Source organism: Canis lupus, chromosome 6 (genome assembly GCF_048164855.1).
Source record: "Canis lupus baileyi chromosome 6, mCanLup2.hap1, whole genome shotgun sequence".
Lineage (NCBI taxonomy): Eukaryota > Metazoa > Chordata > Mammalia > Carnivora > Canidae > Canis > Canis lupus.
This window is the reverse complement of record NC_132843.1, coordinates 14,656,315-14,681,562: the sequence shown is the minus strand read 5'-3', so window position 1 is coordinate 14,681,562 and position 25,248 is coordinate 14,656,315. Positions and strand designations below refer to the sequence as shown.

Sequence of the window (25,248 nt, the reverse complement as noted above, 5' to 3'; positions counted from 1 at the left end):
TAAGTGATCACATGAGTAATTTCTAAAGCCACAGCAAGCCTCTTAATAAGGGACTGTCCTCAAACTCCCTGCCAGGAATAGACTTGGAAATGGGAAGTCTGAGAAGAAAGGGACCCACACCCGATGCCCCCTGAAGGAGGAAGAATGACAAGGTGGGAGTGAGTACCTTCTATTTGAGAAGCGAGTCCCTTTTCTGTTGTATCTCTGGCTTGGTGTTCTCATGCTACTGCATGGCCCTCACCATTGTCATTACAGCAGTTCCGGGACACACATGATCCATGCATGTGTGTTTTCATGGAAACATACCATGGGTATGTGTGTTTTCATCAAAGGCCAGGTTGCCATAATGATCATTGTTCTGTTACAGGTAAGCAGAGGTTGGCTCTCAATGTCCTCATTTGAAAGTGGGATAGTACTATCTACCTCACATAGGTTGCTGTAAAGCACTGCCTCAAGTGTTATTTACAAATGTAACAATGCCTTGCAGCAGACATTTCATTGTCATCTCATTAGCATTATACTTTTTCAATCTCCCAGAGTATATACTACAAAGTTTAACAGAACATTTCTGCATCTTTCTGCAAGTTTTCCCCCTCTGCTATTTTTGACTGTGTTTTTAAAAACTGTATAGGGCTTATTATTGTCCATTTATATAAGTGCTATAATAATTCGCAGGCCAAAAAGCTGGATCTTAAGTACTACAGGACAAAGTTCTGTTTTATAATGTGATTCTCTTTGCTAATGTCAAGATAGGTAAAAAGTCACCCAGAGTATGCCAGGAAGTACAGGAAAGCTGCTTTTCTTAAATATAACTTCCAGCTGCTTTTCTTAAATATAACTTCCCACAGTCCTCAGAGTTTATCTAAAAAATGAACCTATACTAAAGTTCTTAGTCTTATATAAAAGGGATATTTTTAGCTCAGTTCTCAAAAATCTCCTAATGTATGCTAAGGGACAAACTATGAAAACAACAATTATTCCAACTAATATGAAATGTAGCTTTTTCATTTTTTTAAAGATTTTATTTTATTAATTTGAGAGAGAGAGAGAGCAAGCAGGGGGAGGAGCAGAGGGAGAGAGAATCCAAGCCGACTCCATACTCAGCATGGAGCCCGACTCAGGGCTCCATCTCTCAAGCCTCAGATCGTGACCCGAGCTGAAACCAAGAGTTTGACACTCAACCAACTGAGCAAGGCACCCCCAGTCTTTTCGTTTTTATTTGCTGTTACAAAGGAAGAAATAATCCCACTGGCATTCTCCAAAACTGAACTTACCATCACTCATTAATATGCAGTGGTGACTGGTTAGCTCAGAGGAGTGGTACTTGGTGCAAAAGCAGCAGTCTGGCCACAACCTCACAGCAGCACAAATATGTTCACTGAAGAAATGAATAACTTCTAGAACTTTCCTCCACAGACAGACATACACCCATTTCCCCCAAATGGAAGAAAGACCATAACCTTTTTTTTTCTTAATAGTCTTCTTGCTCACCTGGGAGAAAAAAATTCTTTTGGGCTATTTTCAACTAACACAATCCAAAATGTCTATGAAAAAAAGTAACAATATGAAACTGACTTTCAAGAAGTTGAAATAGCTAATTTATTTCATACAAATAGACTTAAATTGATTTTAATATTCTTTTTTTCTTATCATAAGGCTGCCAAAGCCTATTATGGACTCTTCTTCCATTTCCCTGGACTAACAATTGTACCCAAATGAAAAGACAGTAACTTAAATCTCATGCTTGGTATAGAAATATATTCAAGGGCAGGACTTTTCTTGTTAAAAGTGAGAATGAATCAAAAGATACTTGGATGCTACAGAGAACAAAAAAATTCTGGGTTTACAATTTAAATTAAAGTTCATTTTTAATAACATGTAGGATGGATGATTTAAGTGAAGAATGGATGATAGGGTTGAATATGAATGCATAGTAACAGACAACTGCAAATATTTGGCTCATTTATTAGGGCATGTGTGTTTCAACTGGCAATGAACATTATACTCTGTTTTAATGAAAGACTTCTCCTCTTCCCCAAAAAGTTACTATTTAACATTGATAAAGTTCCAATAGTGCGTGGAGTATGCAGTTCTTTAGAACAATGCGTACAAGTTCTTGTTCTACATTCTGCTGTGGGAAAAAATAGTATGTATGACTAATTACCATTCTATTTCTCAAACATAAAACCCACAATAAAAACATTTCATATAATTGATCTTAGAGAACCACCTTATTTTATTTTATTTTATTTTTAAAGATTTTTTTATTTTTAAATAATCTCTACACCTAACATAGGGCTCAAACTTACAACTCTGAGATCAAGAAACACATGCTCCTCCAACTAAACCAGCCAGGTGCCCCTAGATTTTATTTTTAAGTAATCTCTACACTTAACATGGGTCTCAAACTCACAACTCTGGAAGCGAGAGTTACATATTCCACTGACCTAGCCAGCCAGGCTCATTTTGGTCAAACAGACCTCCAAATCAACTCCATGGACAGGCAATTCAAACCCCTGTGCAGGCATATCAGGACAGTCCATCCTCCACACCAGTGCTATTCAAAGTGTGGCCCATGGACTGATCAGGTAAGTACAGAACCACAATTAACAGAGTAATTTTATGTCTTTTGAATCCAATATTTAAAAATTGGGGGTTGTGTTTTGCATATCTTTTAAATTTCATTTTCTAGTTATTTATGCTTATTGTATTTTATAAAATTATTAATCTACCCAACTTGAAAACAAAATAAACTAGTGCTTCACCACAGATAGTTTGAGAAGCACTGCTCTATTAAACTCCATCTTTCTAGGCTTTTAGGGTAAGTTGGTCTCCCCTACCCAATATGATGAATTTTAGATAATCTGAACACTGAAGGCAACACTCAGCCATATACAACCTATTTTATCTCAGGACAAACATAGTGATCTACTGGGCACCTGGGTGGCTCAATTGGTTAAGCATCTGCCTTAGGCTTGGGTCATGATCCTGGAGTCCTGTGATGGTGCCCTGAGTCGGACTTCCTCCTCAGCAGGAGAGTCTGCTTCTCCTTTTTTCTCTGCCCCTCCCCTGTGCATGTGCATGCACACGCACTGTCTCTCTCTCTCTCTTTCTCAGATAAATAAATAAAATCTTTTTTAAAAAACCACAGTGATCTTTACATACATGTATTAGCTGTAATTTTGCCCACTAGAATTATGCTAGATGATAACTTTGCTATAGCATGGATTTTTTAAAATAAATTAATTTTTTATTGGTGTTCAATTTGCCAACATACAGAATAACACCCAGTGCTCATCCTGTCAAGTGCCCACCTCAGTGCCCGCCACCCAGTCACCCCTACCCCCTGCCCTCCTCCCCTTCCACCACCCCTAGTTCGTTTCCCAGAGTTAGGAGTCTTCCATGTTCTGTCTCCCTTTCTGATATTTCCCACTTATTTTTTCTCCTTTCCCCTTTATTCCCTTTCACTATTTTTTATATTTCCCAAATGAATGAGACCATATAATGTTTGTCTTTCTCCAATTAACTTATTTCACTCAGCATAATACCCTCCAGTTCCATCCACGTCGAAGCAAATGGGTATTTGTCGTTTCTAATGGCTGAGTAATTTAATATAGGTTCCAACAATTCTCTAAGTTTACACTTGCTCTATTAATGAGATGCTATAAATTAACTTCAGGCAAGTGGGCTAAAAGTATCAAAAGAAAAATATTTAAATAAGTGCTCCTACTGCATGAACTCTAAGAACAACATTTTGAGAAATTCTAGTTGGTTTGTTCTTTTATCAATAGTGTAGATTTATCAACATTACCTCCTTATTTGTAAAAGGACTGTTACCAGTGTGTTTTACATGAATTATAAACCCAAGTGCTCAGGTACAGAGCTAGTGTCCAGGTTAGGCATCCAGGCACCGTAAGCTTCTGTTGGAGATTCTTGATGAGCTACCTCAGTCAAGAACACAAAATGGCTGCCTGTTTAAGTTGGTGGCTGGCCAAGGTCCTTCCATCTTGATCCAGAAATGTACTTTAACAAACATATTTAAGCAACCACTGTATTCAAAGAATTGTATTAGGAGGTGAAGTTATACCAAGATTAATAACACACACTTAAGCCTGGGCTCTGGGGGAATACAACCTAGCAGGGCAATTATGTAAGTAAACAAATAACTATTACACAAAGTGACATCTAGTAGATGCTGTGACATGTTTATAAACCTCTATTTATACAGAAATTTAAAGGAGATAATCTCATATCTAGTTGGGAGGATCTAGATAGGTTTTATGGAATAGAATGCATTGAGAGATGCTTAAGAAGATGGATAAGACAACAACTAGTAAGATTAAGTAGAGAATGAAAAAATGAGCATGAGCTTAGTTAAACACACACACACATACAACTCATTTAGTTTCTTGCCTACGAATATCCTTGTCAAAGTTTGTGGCAATAGTACTAAAAACTATTACATCATTCATAAAAGTTGTAAACTGCTAAGGAAATCCATTCATTCAGCACTGGATTATGTGGTATTTTGTGGTTGTTAACTCAATAAGTGAATGTAAGAAATCAGATTCCAATGTTAGGAAAAGGACAGTCCACTCAAAGAAATTTTCAGTTTATATCTATAATATTAACAAGATCCTTTAATTATAAAATATTAACATCAACTTCTTTAGGTTGATCAGAGGTACAGAAGCCTAGAACTATATATTATATAGAATATACAGAGTGAGAGGTGACAAGCCAGAAGAGAATATGTCAGTATGTAAGTATTACCTACAATTATCAGATTCTTGGACTGGACCAAAGTATCAAAGGGAGGGAACTCTTCTGCAAGCTGAAGGACATGTGGACATACAGGTTACAACAAAATAAACTTACACCACATAATCTCCTCTACCCGACACTTCATCTCAGCAGATTTCCCAGGGTCTCCTGCACAATTAGCTGCTAATAGGTTCCAAATTATGGGCATCCTGGTCTACCAAGAATGAATATCTACTGAATTTCTTAAGAATTGTTTTGAGATTTGACTCATTTATTCATGAGAGACACAGAGAAAGAGATAGAGACATAGGCAGAGGAAGAAGCAGGCTCCCAGTGGGGAACCTGATGCAGGACTCCATCCCTGGACCCTGGGATCATGCCCTGGGCCAAAGGCAGATGCTCAACCACTGAGCCACCCAGGCGTTCCTCTCAAGAATTAAAAAAAAAAAATCAGCTGTTTCTTCATCTTTGTGCCTAGAAATTATACTTTTACCATTTAAGCTTTTTTAATACAAAATGTGGGATCCCTGGGTGGCGCAGTGGTTTGGCGCCTGCCTTTGGCCCAGGGCGCGATCCTGGAGACCCGGGATGGAATCCCACGTCGGGCTCCCGGTGCATGGAGCCTGCTTCTCCCTCTGCCTATGTCTCTGCCTCTCTCTCTCTCTCTCTCTCTCTCTCTCTCTCTGTGACTATCATAAATAAATTAAAAATTTAAAAAAAAATAAATTTAATACAAAATGTCCTTTTTCCTATATATTGCAAATATTCCTCTTATTTTTCTATGTTTTAATCTATCAAATATCTGTCAATGTAATTGGAAGAACACTGGCTTTTTGAGAATCAGAAGGATGTGGATTTTCCTGAGTGTAACTCATACCTGAGAGAGTAGTGGGAGATGAGATCAATGAAGGATGTCAAGAATCAATCTTGATGCAAAGATACCTAGGAGTATAATTGTTATTATTGTGAGTAATATTTATTGAGTGCTTGCTGGGTGCTTCAGATGGATTCTCCCTTTTAATGTTCACAACATTCTTATAAGTACACTTATTAACCTCATTCCACATAAGAATAAGCTGAGGCAGAAAAAAACACATTTAATCACTAATATTTATATGAATAGATTCTTCTTTTTCTTTAGGACTAAGGGCAATAATAACACTGTCTTCTGGGAGAAAAACAAGAAAGGCAGAATCATAAGGTACCATTTGGATGCTCAAAGTAATCACACAAATTGAGATCTCCAAACTCAATGCAATCCCTATGAAAACTCCATCTGGCTTTTCAACAGAAAGTGACACACTGATCCTAAAATTAATACAGACATTCAAGGGACCAAAAATAGCCAAAACAATCTTTAAAAAGATCAAAATTGGAAGACTTGTACTTCCAATTTCAAAACATAATCCAAAGCTATAGTAATCATGACTGTGTTCTAGTGGCATAAATGCAGATATATAGATCAATCAGTTAATACAATTGAAGGTTCAGAAAAAGAAACTTTCCTTTATGGTTAATTGATTTTTGGTAATGGTATCTAGGTAATTCAATTGAAAAAGAAGAATCTTTTCAACACATGGTGCCAACACAACCACATATCCACATACAAAGAATGAAGTCGAACCTCTACATTATATTATACATAAAAATTAACGCAAAATGGATCATATACCTAAATGTAAAAGCTTAAACTATAAAACTCTTAAAAGCAAACATAGTGCAATCTCTGTGACTTGGATTGGACAATGCTTTCTGAGTCATGAACCCAAAAACACAAGTAATACAATCATGAACAGATAAACCTGAAACCATCAAAATTAAAAACCTTTATGCTTCAAAGGACACCATCAAGAAAATGAAAAGATAGCCCACAGAATGGGAGAACACTTTTGTAAATCACGTATGTGTTAAAGGCCTTGTATTCAGAATATGTAAAGTTTCTTACAATTCAACAATAAAAAGACAAATAAATAGCCCAATCAAAAAATGGGCAAAGATTTCAACAGATATTTCTCCAAGAGAGACATACAAGATGCTCAACATCATTAGCCATTAGGGTAATGAAAATCAAAACCACAACGAGATACTTCATATTCTTTTGTATAGCTGAAATTGAAAAGACAGATAATAACAAATGTTGGAAAATTGCAACCCTCATATATTGTTGATGGAAACATAAAATGATATAGCTACTTTGGAAAATAGTTTGGCAGTTCCTTAAAATATTAAACATAGAGTTACTATATGACCCAGCAAATACAGTCCTATGTATACACCAAGAAAAATGAAAACATATATTCACACAAAATTTGTACATAAATGTTTATAGGAGCATTAAGCATTACTTATAATAGCTAAAAGAGGAAATAATTCAAAAATTCCCATTAACTGATGAATGGATAAAGAAATGATGGTATATCCATACAAAATAATAGTATTTAGCAATAAAAAAATGAAGTACCAATGTGTGCTACAACACAGATGAACCTTGAAAACACTATGTTCAGGGGAAAGAGCCAGTCACCAAAGGTCACATATGATTCCATTTACCTAAAATGTCTAGACTAGGCAAATCTATAGTGATAAAAAATAGATTAGTGATTACCTAGGGGCTAGGAGATTTGGGGGGTAGAATGCAGCTGATAATGAATATGTGTTTCTTTGATGGGGTGATGAAAATGTTCTAAAATTGACTGTGGTAATAATTGTACAACTCTGCAGAAATACTAAAAACACGGGATTGTACATTTTAAATAAGTGAATTTCATGGTATGTAAATTATACCTCAATAAAGCTGTTTTTTTAAAACAAACAAACAAACAAACAAATAAACAAACAAGGCTTTGAACCAATTAGGGTATAAAATGGAGTAGGGGGGTGAGGGGCTGATAGGCACCACACACACAAAGGGATAGGAAATGGAATACCCCTGCCTCAGATGTTGAGTTTTGCTGGCCACCCAGGGACTGAAGAAGGGAAAGGGGAGTATTTGCCAAGGAGAAGGCTAGCTTTAATATTTGGATAATCTTTTAAGATTATCTTTGAAAGTGTTGGTGACAAGTTCTTAGCTGTCATGCCCCAGTTATAGCAGAAGGAAGTGCAGGGAAGGTTATAAAAAGCATGCATTGTTCCTTAGGAACTAACTTGACCTTGGGCTTCCTGAAATCCTACCATCTAACTCATCCATTGAGCACAGTGTCCTAAAGCCAGTTAATTCAGTCTGTGGGTGGCGGGTTATTTCAGAAGAACAAAAATCCCTAGAGTGCCTGTCCCCTGTGACCTGAATATGGGTATCTGCAGATTCTGAGAATTCTTGGAGCCTTCTCCAGAATTCCTAGTCATTTTCCTACTTGGCCATGTGATAAATAAGTAAATTAACGTTACTTTAAAAATTTCAAACTAACATTTTAATTTAAAAGAAGGCTTCTTAGCATGTACCCAGTAAAGCACAGCTGCAAATCAGTGATAGGCAATTATTTAAGATGAATAGGCATTAGAAATCTGAGGTTACCCAACTCAAGGTAGGTTCTGTCAAGTTTGTACTGTAAAGTCCTCCATTTGTAAAGTTTAAATAGGATGAAAACACTGTGAGGCTGCTGCTGCCTTTCCAAAAGAGAAAACAATATTGTGTTGTTTTTTTTTTTCCACAAAATTCCTGCCTGTATTCACTTCGATTAAGCATATTTGATTTAAAAAAAAAAAAAGTATGTTCAGCAAAATATCAGAGGCTAGAATACAGAACAATTTAAAAGGTAACAGTAACAAATGATAGGTTCTCCATATAGTAAATCTTCTGAAATACATATAAAAGGAATTATATAGAAGCCAACTTTTTATTTAATTCTGAATTTATTTGTGTTTTAGTTCAAGAGTAGTAAAGATTTCCTAGGACTTTATCCTAAGGAAAGAAAGAAAGAAAGAAAGAAAGAAAGAAAGAAAGAAAGAAAGAAAAAGAAAGAAAGAAAGAAAAGGGGGAAAAGAATATGCATTAAGTTATCATTATTACATCATCATTTTTAACAACAGAAATCCGGAAACAACCTAAGTGCTCGAACATGAGGATATGGTAATTAGTGCATGACACATGTACCCTATGAAATATTATGGAACTGTCAACAATGGAAAAATTGTTAGAATACTGTTTTATAATTACAGAGCTAAACTGTATGTAATAATTACAACTGTACATCAATATATAAACATATGAACAAGAATGTAAAAAAGCACACATAAAATGCATTATGAAAGTGAGAACTTCTATGATATTTTGCAAGGGAAAGGAGCTGGGAGAAATATATTTTGCTAATTATACGCTTACGATTTTACTTGATAGGTATAAATTTGTTAACATGAAAGGTGTCCATAATAAATTTTTAAGTCAACAAAGATGGTATGATAAAATTATGTTTTTGTTTTTACTAGTCAGTGTGGAATTTTTAAAGCAAATTTATTGTTATAATTTATATACCAAAAAATATACCCATCAATAGTTTTCAGTAAATTTGCAGAGCTAAAGCGCTCATCATCAAAATCCAGATTTGGGACATCTCCATTACCCCCAAAAGTTCCCTCATATTTGCTTGCAGCCAGTCTCCACTTTCATCTCCCACTCCCTTCCCTACTGATCTGCTAGCTCTATAAACACAATTTGACACAAATGAAAAAATAATAAAAATAAATCAGATGTCCATATATTCACACAGAAAAGTCAGAATGGACATGCACCAAAACTTTATGCAATGGTCCATTTACAGATAATATTAACTAAATTTTTAAAAAGTGTTTTTCCTGAAAATTTTAACCACTTAGCATCTACTGCCTACAGAGAAGGGTTTTGGTTTTGATTTCTGTTTTAAACAGGATATATAAGAATTTCACATAACTATGGCAGATTGTGCAGATGTATTATTTTCACTTTCTACCAAAACACAACTAAAAATGTAGTACAGGGTTTTTTAAAGGCATGAATTTGTAAGGACAAGAGAGAACAGAAGCCAGGGATCAGCAACAAAATTTTTAAGCAGATGGATAAGCAGATGACCTCACAGCATTAGAAAGTTGAATCTCAAGTTAAGCTTAGAAACAACCAGTTTACACAGTAAACCACATATCTCTCCCAAAGGCACTGCCACGTTAGGTTTCAGGTATGAGGATAAAGGTGAGGTTAGAAACAGAAGGATTAACTGGAATTCTCTTTTAAGAAACAGATAAATCCCCAGATCCTTTCCCCAAGTCCAAGTAGGCAACTATATCTTCCTGATTCTGCAGAAAGCTAGGCAAGCACAGTTGAAAGTGGGTAGGTACCATTCTGTAAACAGAGAGATTAGGTGAACATTTTATATAATGAAAACAGACTCCATTCACTTCTAAACTTCTCTAACTCAGCTTCCAGAAAGAAGGCAGGAGGTCAGAAGATTTCACTCTGGAGAATCTAACCAGTCTAAGAGGAAAGACTTAACATATAACAGTGATCTTTTCTTAGTGAAATGGCCCATAGGTAGCAAGACTCACCATGGGATCACAGCTTCTTATCAGCTTTAGGGGGTATTGTTCTTAAATAAGAGCAGATAGCCAGGAACACCAAACAACTGCAGAACACCTCAAACACGGAATACAGGGATCAAAATAAGCAAACAAAAAGCAACCTGGGGCAGATTCTGCAGGGAGAAAAAAATGATTGAACACTTATTTTTTAAATATATTCAGAGATATAAGAGGATACATGCATAAAATAACAAGTAGATATAAAAACATACAATTTACCCAAGTGAGTTGAGAATTTGTGTCTACACAAAAAACCTGCACACAAATGTTTATAGAAGTTTTATTCATAATTGCCAAAACTATCCAAGTTGTTCTCCAAAAGCTGAATGCGTAAGCTGTATGGTACATCCATACAATGGACTATATTATTCAAGCTATCAAGGCATGGAGGAAGCATAAATGCATATTGCTAAATGAAAAAGGTCAGTTTGAAAACATATGATTCCAACTATCTAACATTTGAGAAAAGGCAAAACTACAGAAAGTAAAAAGATCAGTGGTTGCCAGTGGCTTGTGGGAAGGAAGGATGATAAGTGGAGATTTTTAGGGCAGTCAAACATTTTGTACAATATGGTAATGATAGATACATGACATTATACATTTGTTAAAATCCATAGAACTGTAAGACACAGTGAATCATAACATAAACTGTGAACTTTAGTTAATAATAAAATATCAATATTTATTCAATTGTAACAAATGTACTACACTAACACAAGAGGCTAATAATAGGGGAAGCTATGGGGAAGAGTACAGAGGAGTATCTGTGAACCTTTGGTACTTCCTGCTCCATTTTACTATAAACCTGAAACTGCTCTAAAAAATCATCTATTACCTAAAACAAAACAAAACAAAACAAAATAACCAATAAAGATTCTCTTAAAAATACTGCTACATTAGCAATGAAATTGGTATTCTTACATTACAGGGGTTGCTATAAATTGAAAGAATCTTTTGGGAGATCTTATGCTGCTATGTCTCTAAAACTATAACTTTTAACTGAGCAATTTTACTTTTAGAAATCTACCATAAGAAAAAAATGCAAAGTATGGTAGGGAAGGTCTGTAAGCACCAAGCAAAAAATTGTATCTCATCTAAATTATCCTGTGGGTAAGTGGTTAAATAAGTTATAGTATAGCATTAGATGATAGGCTGCTTTAAAAATTATGGTCATAATTTTAGTAATATCACAGAATATTTAGAGAAGTACTAATTTTAAAAGAATACAAAATTACATATATAATTACAATTACAAAAAATATTTCTGTAAAAATCTGTGTGAAGTCATTGGAATTATAGCCTTCCTTTTTCTCTACTTCTCAAATTCTCTAAAATATTATATTTTATTTAAACAAGGAAAGCGTTTGAAGTGATGAGGAAACTATGTTCTATTACTTTAATTAAACATTGGATTTGGTAATATCTTAATGATACTTTTTCACCAAAGGAGGATTTAAATCTTGAATGATTTTTATAATAAAATATTTGTCAGAAGATAATTTCTTTAAGATTTTATGTATTTATTTATTCATGAGAGACACACAGAGAAAGGCAGAGACACAGGCAGAGGGAGAAGCAAGGCTCCCTGCAGGGAGCCCGATGTGGGACTCGATCCCTGGACCCTGGGATCATGACCTGAGCCTAAGGCAGACGTTCAATCACTGAGCCACCCAGGTGCCCAGAAGATAATTTCTGACAAATATTTAGATACATAAAATTACTTTATAGGACATGTGTTCAGTTGTGTGGAAAGTAGTACTATTCTAATGTGACTAAAATTCATGTTTATTAATTTAAAATTTCTTAAAGTCTTGACTTTTTAAAAAATAAAACATTATTATTAGTGTTAAGATAATTTGAGTTTTAAACTATATAATTGATCAGTTTCTGGTCTAAGTGTGGCATTCCTTTCCTTATGACATCTGATTGCCACTTTATTAATTCAAATCTGGGCTCTGAGGATGATAATTTCTCTATAATATAATGTGACTGGTGTTCTCTCTCTTGTATATTTTTGAAGTTGGTGTAATGAATTGCTTGAAGATTACTATTCTGACTTACATACTCTGAGAACTCTTGATATCAGAACACTCTATACCTAGAACATTTTATACTAAGTGTTCTCAGTGCCACCAAATACCAAGAATTCAGGTACTAGGTGAAACTGCTCAATGCTAAGTGTAAAATTTCTAGTGTTTATACTAAACTTCATATTTTGAGGAGAATGCTGTTGTAGCCTTAGTATCCTACAATCTACAAGCCTAAATGGCTTAAATACTAAATAAAAAGTCACCTATCACACCTACTTTGTCAGTTTCAACAAGTCTCATGAGTTTTTGTCGTATTTTATTGACAGGCTCTAGAGTAAGGAGAATGTTTTTGATACTTCATCATCCAGCCAATTTCCCAGACTCGTTTCATTTCAGAAAACCATCTACTGATTATTTTTTATTTCTGCTGGGAACCCTTGAATCCAAAATAAGTTCCATCCTTTCTTGTTTTCACTTATCTTCATTACTTCCATGGTCTCACACATTTATTCAACAACTTCAACGTGCTGAATATTGAAGATACAGAGATGAAACACGTGGTCCCTGCTCTTAAGAAGCTTCAAATGGAATTGAGCAGACAGACAAGTCACAGTGTAGTATGGTGCAGTGGTTTATGCAGTTATGACAGGTACAGCATGGTACGGTATAGCATAGCATGAGAGGGGGTCATGGGAGCTGAATTTTGCCATGTTCAGTTTGAGGTGACATTAGGACATCTAAGAAAGTGGGTACCCGGGATCCCTGGGTGGCGCAGCGGTTTAGCGCCTGCCTTTGGCCCAGGGCGCGATCCTGGAGACCCTGGATCGAATCCCACATCGGGCTCCTAGTGCATGGAGCCTGCTTCTCCCTCTGCCTATGCCTCTGCCTCTCTCTCTCTCTCTCTCTCTCTCTCTCTCTGTGTGTGTAACTATATAAATAAATATAAAATATAAAAAAAAAAAGAAAAGAAAGTGGGTACCCTAGTAAGCACTTGACAGAGAGCTCTACAAAAAGGTCTAGGCTGGGGATAGATATTGGGAGTCATTAGTATAGGGATAATGAGATTGCCTAGGAAGAATATGTAATGGAAGACTAAGGATGGAATTCTATTTAAGAGGTGGGAAAATGAGTAGCAGCATGCAGAGTACTTGAGGAAAAAGAAAGAGAAAAGCCAAAAGAAAGTAAAGTAGGTTTTAAGAATGAATTAAGGGGTGCTTATATGGCTCAGTCAGTTAAGCAACCAACTCTTGATTTCAGCTCAGGTCATGTTCTCAGGGCCGTGAGACTAAGTCCCCCATGGGTCTCCACACTCAGTGGAGAGTCTGCTTGAGATTCTCTCATTCACTCTGCCCCTCCACTCTCCCCTTTATCTCACTTTCTGAAGAAGAATTAAAAGAAGGAGGAGGAGGAGGAGGAAATCAGTCAACTGTATCATAAGTTCAAATGAATCCAACAGGACAGGAATGGAAGGGGAAAACTTGGAGGGGGCACTTTCATGAGCCCCCTAATGGGGGGACTAAATCATATGATGCTGTGTGGGGAAACAGTAACAAGTAGAGAATGTGTGTTCAAAAGCTGGGCTGTGAAGGGAAAGAGAGATATCCAAGGACAATTGATGAGGAGCATGAGACCCCAAAAAATATCAAAAAGCTTTCTGCCTTTCCTTTCTTCCTTCCTTCCTTCCTTCCTTCCTTCCTTCCTTCCTTCCTTCCTTCCTTTTTTTTTTTTTTTAAAGATTTTATCTATTTATTCATGAGAGACGCAGAGAGAGGCAGAGAAATAGGCAGAGGGAGAAGCAGGCTTCCTGCAGGGAGCCCAATGCAGGACTCAATCCCAGAACCCCGGGATCACCACCTGAGCCAAAGGCAGATGCTCAACCACTGAGCCACCCAGGCGTCCCTCCTTCCTTCTTTCTCCCTCTTTCCAACTCCCCTCTCGGTCTTTATTTTGTCTTTCTCTTTCTTAATCTCTTCATTTTCTCTTCCTTCTTGCCTCTTTCCCTTCCTTCCTTCTTTCACTTTTTTGTAGAAGAAACAGAGATTAATTTATAAACTATAGGAAAGAAAAGAGTTTAGAAGCAAAATGTTGAAGATAACACGGGAAGAAGGTATCACAGATGTCCTCCCTCCTCACTCTGAGGAATCAGAAGAGTCAGGACCCAGTATTTGCTGCAGGAAGACCTCATTTTCATCTGTGAAGTAGAAGGCAAGTTCATTTTAGGAAAGCTGAAAAGGGAATAGAAAAATAAGAGAATTAACTTTAGGCAGGCCAGCTGTTCAATGTAATTGGGGAGGAGCTGATTTGGGATCATGTAGGATTTCAGGTCAGATTTCCTAGCAGAGATGAGAAACCATAAATGTAGTTGTTATCAATTGCCCTTGTTGTGTGTTTCTCTAGCAAAGGTCAACAACCTAGATGTAAGAGCAGAGAAAAGTGGATGGTTGGACAGTCAAGTATTGATAAAAGCCAGAGAACATGTCTTGAAAACACTGAGAAGTCTAGACTCTAGGGTTTGTTTACCATAGAAGAAGTGGTATTGTAGAAAGAGTAGAAAGGTAGGAGCAGAGATCCAATAGGAATAAATATATAAGAAAGAAGAGATGCCCACAGGCATTCACATGTAATAATTAAACCCAAGATGAGTTCATGATGAAACCGGATGAGGGTGAGGGAGGGACCTTAAGAGACCAACTACTTCATTCTTTGGCCGCCAAGCAGGACCATCCAGACTTCCAAAGGAAAAAGACTCTATACTATTTTCAAAACACCAAAAGTAGATATTTCTCCACATCAGAGGTCAGGGAAATTTTTCTGTAAAGGATCATATAGTAAACACTGCAAGCTTTGATGTCACAATTATTCAATTCTGAGTTGTAGCTTAAAAGCAGTTACAGACAATATGGAAACTCCAATAAAACTTTATTTTCAATACACATGGTGGATTGGCTTTATTTAGTCCAGGACCAGTTTGTTGATTTCTGCACCATTTTCTTTTGGTGGATTTGTTCTTTTTCATTGATTATAAGAATGTTTTATATACAAAGAATATTAGCACTCTTTTACATACAATGCCAATATTCTTTCTTCTTGTTTATATTTTTTGTTTTGGCTATTTAAAAAATGTAGAAGTTTAAATAAATATATTCATGTGGTCAAATCTATCAATTTTTTGTTTTTGCCTTTATAATGATGTTTAGAATGATCTTCCCTATATTCATATCATTAAATATCTCCTGTTGTTTTTTCCTAGAGCTTTTAGAGAGAATATGTGTGTGATAGATAAGAACACAAACTCCAGGAGTGCCTGGGTGGTTCAGTGGGTTAAGTGTCTGCCTTCAGTTCAGGTCATGATCCCAGGGTCCTAGGTTCTAGCCTCATGTTGGGCTCCCTGCTCAGTGGAGAATCTGCTTCTCCCTCTCCTTCTGCCCCACCCCTCACTCGTGCTCTTGCTCTTTCTTTCAAATAAATAAAATCTTAAAAAAGAAGAGAAAAGAAGAGTAATAAGAACAACAATACAAACTCTGGAGTCAGAATGCTGAGGTATATGCTGCCTGTAGCAAAGTGTCCACTGCCTTAAAATTGGATGTGTGTTAGGCGGTGGGGTGGGAATAGCTCCTATTTATAGGGCTGCTCCAAGGATGGAATGAGTAAAATATGTAAACATGATAAATCAGGTCTTGACACATAATACAAGCTAAATAAATGTTAGCTATTATTATTTTGATATCTTTAAGTCATCTGGAAATTATTCTGATTTAAAAAGTGAGATCGAGGGGCACATGGGTAGCTCAGTGGGTTAAGCATCTGACTCTTGATTTCGGCTCAGGTAATAATCTTAGGGTCATGGGATGGAGCCCTGCCACAGGCTCTGAGCTCAGTGTGGAGTCTGCTTGTCCCTCCCCCTTCTCATACTGTTTCTCTCTCTTTCTCACCTGTGCGGACACACACACACACACACACACACACACACACACACATCAATAAATAAAATCTTTTTTTTAAAGTGAGACTGAGATAGAACTCCATTCCCGCCCCCCCCCCCTTATTTAAATCCATCTCCCATCACCTTTTTTCAATCTTAGTTTCTGTCCTTCCTTCATGAGGCATAATCAACAGTTTAAAACTTTTTTTCACCATTGTTCCAAGTGTGGTATTTAAAAAAAAATTTATTGATTTATTTGGGGGTGGAGGCAAGGGGAAAGGAAAAGAGACATCCAAGCAAACTCCTTGCTGAGTGGGGAGCCCTAGGCAGGGTTCAATCTCACAACCCTGAGATCACAATCTGCGGAGAAACCAAAAGTCCAAACTTAACCAACTACACCACCCAGGCACTCCATAAGTGTGATATTTTCTTAATTTAAAACTAAGGGCAGCCCCGGTGGCCCAGCGGTTTAGCGCCGCCTTCAGCCCAGGGTGTGATCCTGGAGACCGGGATTGAGTCATGAATAAATAAATAAAATCTTTAAAAAATAAATAAATAAAAAATAAAACTAAAAATTGTACTTCTTGTATTCATATATTTTATTCCAAAATGCTTTCTGGCTGAAAGGTTTACTATATGATGCCATCTTAAACAACACTTTCTCTTTTCCTTTTTTAAATCACATGAGCTGATGAACTAAAGCAAGGTCCAGAGCCTTAATGCAGCCTGTGAGGTCCAGAGGCCTGACCCTTTCCTACCTCTGTGCCTCTCCTCAGTCCAGACAGCCCTGGCTCCCTTTCTCAGCTCTTCCCCCATGTCAAGCACTTTTCCTCAACCCCTTCATACACTGTGAAGTGCTCTTACTGCAACTCTTCTCTACCTTTATCTCACTCTTCCTTTTCATCTCAACACAGACAGTACATCCTCAAAAACTTCCTCACATCTCCAGTATAAATTATGCACTCTTGTAACTCTTTGCCTTTCTAGCCCTCATCCCAATTGTATGTATAAAATCATACAATTATATAATTATAGACTCATATGTGTATAACTGCCTTCTCTTGGAATAGGAACTCAATATCAGTTGAATTAATGAATAAAAAATTAAAAGTAAATATACAAAAATTTTTAAAGATTTTATTTATTCATGAGAGAGAGAGAGAGAGGCAGAGACACAGGCAGAGGGAGAAGCAGGCTCCATGCAGGGAGCCCAATGCGGACTCGATTCTGGGGTCCCCAGGATCAGGTCCTGGGCCGAAGGCAGGCGCTAAACCTCTGAGCCACCCGGGCTGCCCAGTAAATATAAAAATATTATCAGTAAAATAAAAATCTCATTAACCCATTCTCCACATATGTGAAATTTAAGGCCACTCAGATTTAACTGTATGCTTAATCTATTTATGAAAAAAATTTGTTTTTATTTTAATTCATTAGTTAATATACAGTGTTATATTTTTAAAAATTTTTAAGACTTTTGCATCATAATCATTTGTATACAACTAGATGCTATTACTACATGTTAATTATTTGTAAGCAGCTAGTAAAATGATCATTTATGCTGAGATAAAAACATCTTTATGAAAATTCTATAATCAAAAATTTTATGAATTCAAAATTAGCCTTTTCTCCTTTTAGTCTGAATTGAAGTTTTACTATTGTCAGTACATTCATTCCTGCATTTATCCATTTAATCCGTCATTTAAACCCACAAGTTTATTGGTTATCTCATAGGCATTAAGCCCTGGTGATTGAAAGATGTATTGTACATGGTCTGTGCCCTCTAAGAGTTTACAGCCAAGTTAAATATATGCCAACCAGGTATTACAGCCAAGGAGCAGTACACACAGAGGGCTGCTTGTCATCTGGAGGGGTCAGGGAAGACTTTTTGGAAATATAGTTGAGACTTTACTATCCATGTTTTAACTGTCTATAAAGAGAAATATTCAGTGAAATATCTTTAAGAAATAACAAGAGATAGTAAGTCTCATTTATTTATAAATTCTTGTGAAATTCACTTTTCACATTTGCAAAGAATCCCTTTATCCATTTAACTGTCTTCAAGACAACTAAATTTCACTCAACCATAGTGTGGCAGAAGCTGACAAGATGCTCACCAAATCCACTTCCTCTCCCCAGAGACACAGCCAAACAGCATTTCCTAGTTCTCACAATAGAATGTGTCCACCGTGATGGCCAGACAGCTAAATGTTGTGTGCCTTCCCTATACTCTCCTCCTTCCAGGGGGATCCTGGAGGCTGGAATTCTAAGAGGGCAACAAAAGATAAAAGGATCCTAGATCCCTGAGCAACTTCAAGGAGAAGCAACTCACCATGTTGGATTGCAATGTGAGCAAGTAAGTAATTAAACTATTGAAATTCCAGCAGTTAGCTTACCCTAATGAATCATTCCACTGTGAGGGCAGGGTAGGGTAAGGGTAGTATGTAGCCATCAGAATTTTAAAGAATATGAGGATGACAAATACTCTGAGCCCCTTTTCAAATACTCATCTCGCCTTCTTCTTTGCTAATAGGACCCAGGTTTTGTTTGGGGTGCCAATGCATGCAGCTCCAGAAAGAGCATTTTGATTGATCTAATAAGTTCACCATGAAATTCATGTTCCTTATCTTTCTAGATTTTCTGCAGTAAAGGATGGCCAAACACCCAGTTCTAGCTCAGGAAACTAGACCTAAGGGGAGTTTCCTACAGGGATTTCTAGGAAAGGTTTTCCTTTTCTAATAAAAAGTGACCTGCATGGCTGGCATCATCCCTCTCCCCCACCCTTGACTCAACCAGGGAACTGCACAACTGGGGTTGCATTCTGAGCTAATTCAGTCAATGCATTCTGAACTAATGTAACATATTTGTCAAGCCCATGAATTTCTGAGCTGATAATGGGATATGCATAAAAAGAAGGGTGCATGCCCCATCTAAAGGCATTCAGAGATAATTTTTAATTTAAATATTGAAATGACAGAGGCCTCAAAGGGTCCATGGCCACTCAGCCCATGAAATCTTAAATATAAAAGCCTATTAACACTACCCTTTAATTTTTTGTCATCATCTGTCAAACATAGAACAATAGTTTTATCGGGATCCCTGGGTGGCGCAGCGGTTTGGCGCCTGCCTTTGGCCCAGGGCACGATCCTGGAGACCTGGGATCGAGTCCCACATCGGGCTCCCGGTGCATGGAGCCTGCTTCTCCCTCTGCCTGTGTCTCTGCCTCTCTCTCTCTCTGTAACTATCATAAATAAATAAAAATTAAAAAAAAAAAGAACAATAGTTTTATCTCTCATGCTTTCTTAATGTGCTTCTTTTTTTTTTAAAGATTTTATTTACTTATTCATGAGAGACAAAGAGAGAGAAGCAGAGACATAGGCAGAGGCAGAGAAGCAGGCTCCCTGTGGGGAGCCCGATGTGGGACTCCATCCCAGGACCCAGGGATCATGACCTAAACCAAAGGCAGATGCTCAACCACTGAGCCACCCAGGTACCCCTTAATGTGCTTCTTTATCTTTCTAAAGATTTATTTGAGAAAGAGAGAGCGAGGGGTGGGGGCAGAGACAGAGAGAGAAAGAGGCTGAAGCAGACCCCATGCTGAGCACAGAGCCTGATGTGGGGCTCAATCTCATAATCCTGAGATCAGGATCTGAACTGAAACCAAGAATCAGACGCTTAACCTTCTGTGCCATCCAGGTACCTCTAATGTGCTTCTTTAAATCAGTACAAAGTGTTGGCTGAGAGCTCAGGCTTTGGAGTCCAACTTCCTAGATTCAGATCCCAGCTCTGGCACCTATTGTATGAACTTAAATGATACTAAACTTCTATACATTCTTTCTCATTTCTGAAATGAAGATTATAGCATATGCTAAGAATGGCAATAAGGACTAGATGATATAATCAGTATAAGTTCTTAGTAGATTGCTTGGCTCATAATGCTTAGTAAATATAAACTTTTGTTTTAACTACATCTAAATTTCACCCATACAGCCTCAAGTAATGAAATAATCCATTATCTGTGAGAGGATGTCTGCTACCTATGGATGTAAATGTGCTTTATGTTCAGGGCCTCCTGGTGAGTAAACTAAAGAATAATTAAGGTTGCATGACAGCCTTTGGACTGCTTGGGTTTTAAGCAGGGTTAAAATAACATCACGGCTAAGTTGTTTTAAGTAAAGGATTAGAGTAAATGACTAAGAGTCAAGGGCGGGATATGAGAGGACACTAGAGGGGTATGGGCTGTGTGCCCTTTCCTGCCCTGGGAACTCTTGGGCTTGTGGACTCTGGAGCCTCACTCCAGACAAGATGATAAAGAGACAAGAGGTAGCAATAGCCAAGATGGTCATTCCAGCAGCAGTTGCATGCCAGACTCCCTCTCAACACTCCACTTACCTTCCCTGTGCTTCTCCAAAATGGAACATTCACCATTACAAGGACGTGGATCGTGTTGTTTCCACATCTCTGCTCATGCAATTTCCTTCCCTTAAAAATTCACCAGCCCATCTCTGCCTGTCAAAAATCTATTCATTCCTCAGTCTAACATAAATGTCTCCTCTTTCAAGATAACTCTCTAGTTTCCCCCCCTTTAAAAAAAAAAAAAAGATTTTACTTATTTATTCATGAGACAGACAGAGACATAGGCAGAGGGAGAAGCAGGCTCCTCACAGGGAGCCCAAAGTGGGACTTGATCCCAGGACCCTGGGATCATGCCCTGAGCCAAACACAGATGCTCAACCACAGAGCTACCCAGGCGTCCCTCTAGTTTTCCCTCTCAAATAGTCTCCCTGACATTTTTAAATCCCTGTTGAGCTTTATTCATTCAAGAAACATTTTTAGGTATGTACTATAACAGAACTATCTCATTGTGCTAAGGGGCATGGTCTTGATCCTTCAGGAATAGTTTATAATGGTTATAACAAATTGAATTTATTTGTACCCTCTCTCTCCCCCAACTGGATATGTACTGGCTACAAGAAGAGATATATGTATGTGTAATAGAATAGTAAAGGAAAGTTTAGGTCCAAGAGAGAGAAGGAATAAAACATGCTCAGCATCAAATGTAGCACCTAGGAAACCAGGCTAAATAAAAAGGGAAACACAATGATCTTTTATCACAACATTCTGTTATCAACAGAGAAGAGGATGCATACCAGTTCCTCAAAGCAAATAAAACGTATCCCTTACTCTAAAGGATCATATACTTCCTCCCTTGGATTGTTACAGAGGTTTCAAATAGTTACATTTCAATGTCAAAACTGCTAAAACAGAGGCATGTATAATAGGATGCGAAGTAGTTCACTAGATTTCAAATTCCTTAAATGTAAATAATACATTTTATTCATAGCAACAGGGACAATAATGCTATCTTAAAGGGCAACTCATCAGAATACCATCCTAGATTGCGTTTTCAGAATTAAGTAAGCTGAAATAGGATGCAAGGATTTAAATGATTGTCAGTCACTGTTCACATCCCATAGAGATGAATGTAATATTTGAGGCATATGATAAAAATATACCCATTTTTACATCTGCCTGTAGGAGACATTACTTAGGTAATCAGATATTATAGCACACATACTTGGGATTTCCAACTACTCACCCAATGAAAGCAACCCTCTCCCTAAGGGTATAATAAGACTTCCTTAATGCTGGAATCATTACCAGCTCCAGGCATTCCCCTTGTCATTTATCAACAACGAACTACTTGGGCAGAGAACTTTCATAAGCCTGTTTGCTTTCAGATGTGACCAATTTCCCCATTCAAACTGTAAGATACTGACATCCTAAAATTTGTCCCTAAACTCAGGTCCTGTGTTTGGAGAGGTATGAGACTTCAAGCAATGATGAATACTACCACCAACAATGGAACTGGTAATTGGCTCTGAAAGTTCCATTAATAAAATTCTGCTCAATTAAATAAGCACCTAAGTACTCTCTAGGCACAAGGCAATGCACCCAGAGCTGAGAGAAACACTTTGCCCTTTACACCCAATACAAAGAGAAGAAATAGAAAAGGTCTCCTATAAGTGAAAGGGGTGTTTCGGATTACACTGTGCTCATCAGGCACCTGTCTCCCCCTATCAATTCTATCACAATTGCTAGATTCTGATCTTACATCTGGAAAGTTCCTGTAATTCATACCCTTTAATTCTAGTTTTCAACAACATCAGAACTACATGAAACATAAAGCAAAAACCCCTGAAGCCCAGGCTAATGATGTGATTCTCTTATAATGCATTTCCCTATCTGCACTTGGGATACCTGGAATCTCACTTTGCCCTTCTATTGTGTCTCAGTTTCTCAATTTGCAGAGTTATGATTTCCACATTCAAGGTTTCACCTATTAGGCCTCAGGGCATTGGAGGAGGAATAGGGAGAGGTCATGTTCACTTTTTTAGACACAGTAGTATTCTGGCCTCCTGGTCACCACCAAAAAAAAAAAAAGAAAAGAAAAAAAGAAAAAAAAAAAAGCTTATCTTAAATCTCCTCTGTCATTTCTACTATTCCTGGAGGGCAGAAAGCAATAGTGGAAAAAAAGTTCCTGCAAATACCTTCCCTTATCACACTTTATGATTGGAAGAGGTCATAAGGCAATCAAGCATGTGCTTCTTGTAGTTATTTCTTGTATCAACAGGTATTTACTGAGCCCCTACATCTATGCTGGGATCTGAAGAATCCAAAAGCAGTGAAAACACTGTTCCTACTCTGGAGATTTATAGTTTAATAGAGAGGTAGGGTTTACCCAAAAGCCCAATTGAGACCAGCTAAGTTGCAAATCCTCTGATACTAACAATAAAAGAAGAAATCAACCACACAATCTTAGAACTGAAGGAAATCTAGGGAAGAGGGAACCCAACCCAACCTCTCTCCATAGGCAAAAATCTTCCAAAATCCTTGGCCAGGGTCTTTAAGCTTCTGATTAATATAAAACTCACATTTCACATAATACTCCATTTAATTTTTTGAAGCCTCTCATAGCTAAAACATTTTATCCTATTTTGAACAAAAATTCTCCCCTACTTATCATTCTATACAGCAATGATTTAAAAACCTCAAAGTAGCACAATATATCTTTAAAAGAAATATCAACCGCAAGTCAACTATATAAAGCAGTTAAAAGTAGAACTCTTCTGTTGGGAGCTGCAAAGGGCCCTCAGCATGTCCCCTAGTGCCCCCTGCTCTATCCCTCTGCAGCCCAAGGCACATCAAGATGTCTGCAACTCTGCAGAGCAAAATTTAAAAACCACTGCTTTAAAGGTAATGAGAAGCAAATCTAATTCCTGCTGCACATATCAGCCCTGGAAGACAGCTATCTTGTCTCTCTCTAAATCTTCTTGGATTAAACTTGTCCCTTTCAAATATCTACTCCCTTTATATAATTTTCTTCCATATCTCCTCCATCCTGGTCACTCTTCTTCTGAAAATGTAGAAACCATATCTAAACATAATTCTTTAGATACTGTGATCAGCTAAGGATGCTGCTCTTGGTGCAGCAATAGAAGTTAAGGAGGGCTTAGTGAATGAAGAAGGACCTGAGCTAGACCTTGAGAAATGTAGGATTTAGGTAGAAAGGAGAGAAGATAAAATTCCAAGCTGGGAAGATAGCATGAACAAAATACAGAAATTAAAATGAGGGCCTCCTGACACACTTTGAATACTTCTCCAGGCTCTTAACTGGTTCTTTCCATTCAGCCAGCTGCCCACTCTCTTATATTTCTTGGAAGAAAATTAAGCCAGATTTTATCTCCATGAATGTAGGCTTCTGTGTGCTGAAACCAAACAAGGAACATGATCTGGGCAGTACTAAAACTAGATCATTTCAATATTGTAGTTATTGCCACAGAAGAAAGTACCTGACAAAGATGTTTAAGTCTAAAAAAAGTGTGTCACCTTTCAATGAGTCAACATCTTGATAAGAAGATTCATAAAGGTTATAGCACTACTGAGGAGGATCCTTGGGAATCCTCAAATCTAAAGTCAACCCAAAGAACATCTTGCCTCTAAAAAATTATCTTTTGCTTTGTCACTCACCAAATCATTGGTGATATGTGCCACAAATGGTCTCCTGGTTGTAAAAACAGCATTTTCATATTTCATATATATATATGAGTGCTAACCCCCCAAGGCAAAACATCTTGTGAAAACAAGTATTAAAAGACTGATTTTTTGGTAAATGTAACCTTCAAAATCCATCCTCTCATGTTACTTAATTTTCCCACTTACAGATAAGAACTGAAGCACATCAATGGTTCATATAATTTGGTTTGTTATTCAAGAATGAAGATCTTAAAGATAGGATATTTCACTATATACTCCTTCCTATAAAATGTGTTCATTATTGATTACATGAATATTTACTATTTCATATTATAGGAATGTGATTTTTATAAGTGCAGTCCTCACAAACCTGGAGAAATTGAGATCTTGTCCTAAATTTTAATATGTGTTATGAATCTAAAAATTTTAAAGGTGTCCAAAAAAACTGATCTTACTAGCATTCAGGGTAATTGATTCAGACATTTTATTTCCATTATTTTCTCTTTTCCTTCATCTCAAAAGGGGATAATCTGAATTGCTCTAATCTGAAAAACAACAATAAGTGTAGCAAATACTTGACAATGAAGATGGAAAGCCTCTAAAAATCTGTTACCTTAGTAACGGCAAGAATGTGGAAGAATAAGAATACACTGTCAGGACATCATTTCAGATTCCACAGATTTGAGGCCTAAATACAGTCAGCTTTCATTAGCTTTTTGTTTTTCCCAGCAGGTCCTTGGACTTTGAAACAAAACCTGAATGACAGCTATGAGCAATTCCAGCCTGGCTCCTGATTAGCTATGCCAAACAAAACAACTCTCTGCAGTGTAAACTTTCCAGGCATCTGCAACCAAGCCTCTGTAGAGACTATAATTCCTCAGTGAGATTTGAAGGAGAGTCAGAGGTTGGGGGGTAAAGGGTGACCAGGAGGGGGAAGGGGGGAGGGGAGAAAAG

General features: G+C 37.3%; 1 protein-coding gene and 1 long non-coding RNA gene across 9 annotated transcripts in view; one reads left to right on the top strand and one right to left on the bottom strand.

Moving 5' to 3' along the window:
* Positions 1–25,248, bottom strand: part of GREB1L (GREB1 like retinoic acid receptor coactivator) — a 269,293-nt gene that overhangs the window by 224,225 nt on the left and 19,820 nt on the right. The window lies entirely within an intron of this gene.
* On the top strand, positions 40–25,207 carry LOC140635043 (uncharacterized). The gene is made up of 4 exons (XR_012032384.1): positions 40–152; positions 18,502–18,613; positions 20,248–20,332; positions 25,027–25,207. It is a non-coding gene; the product is annotated as an uncharacterized lncRNA (long non-coding RNA).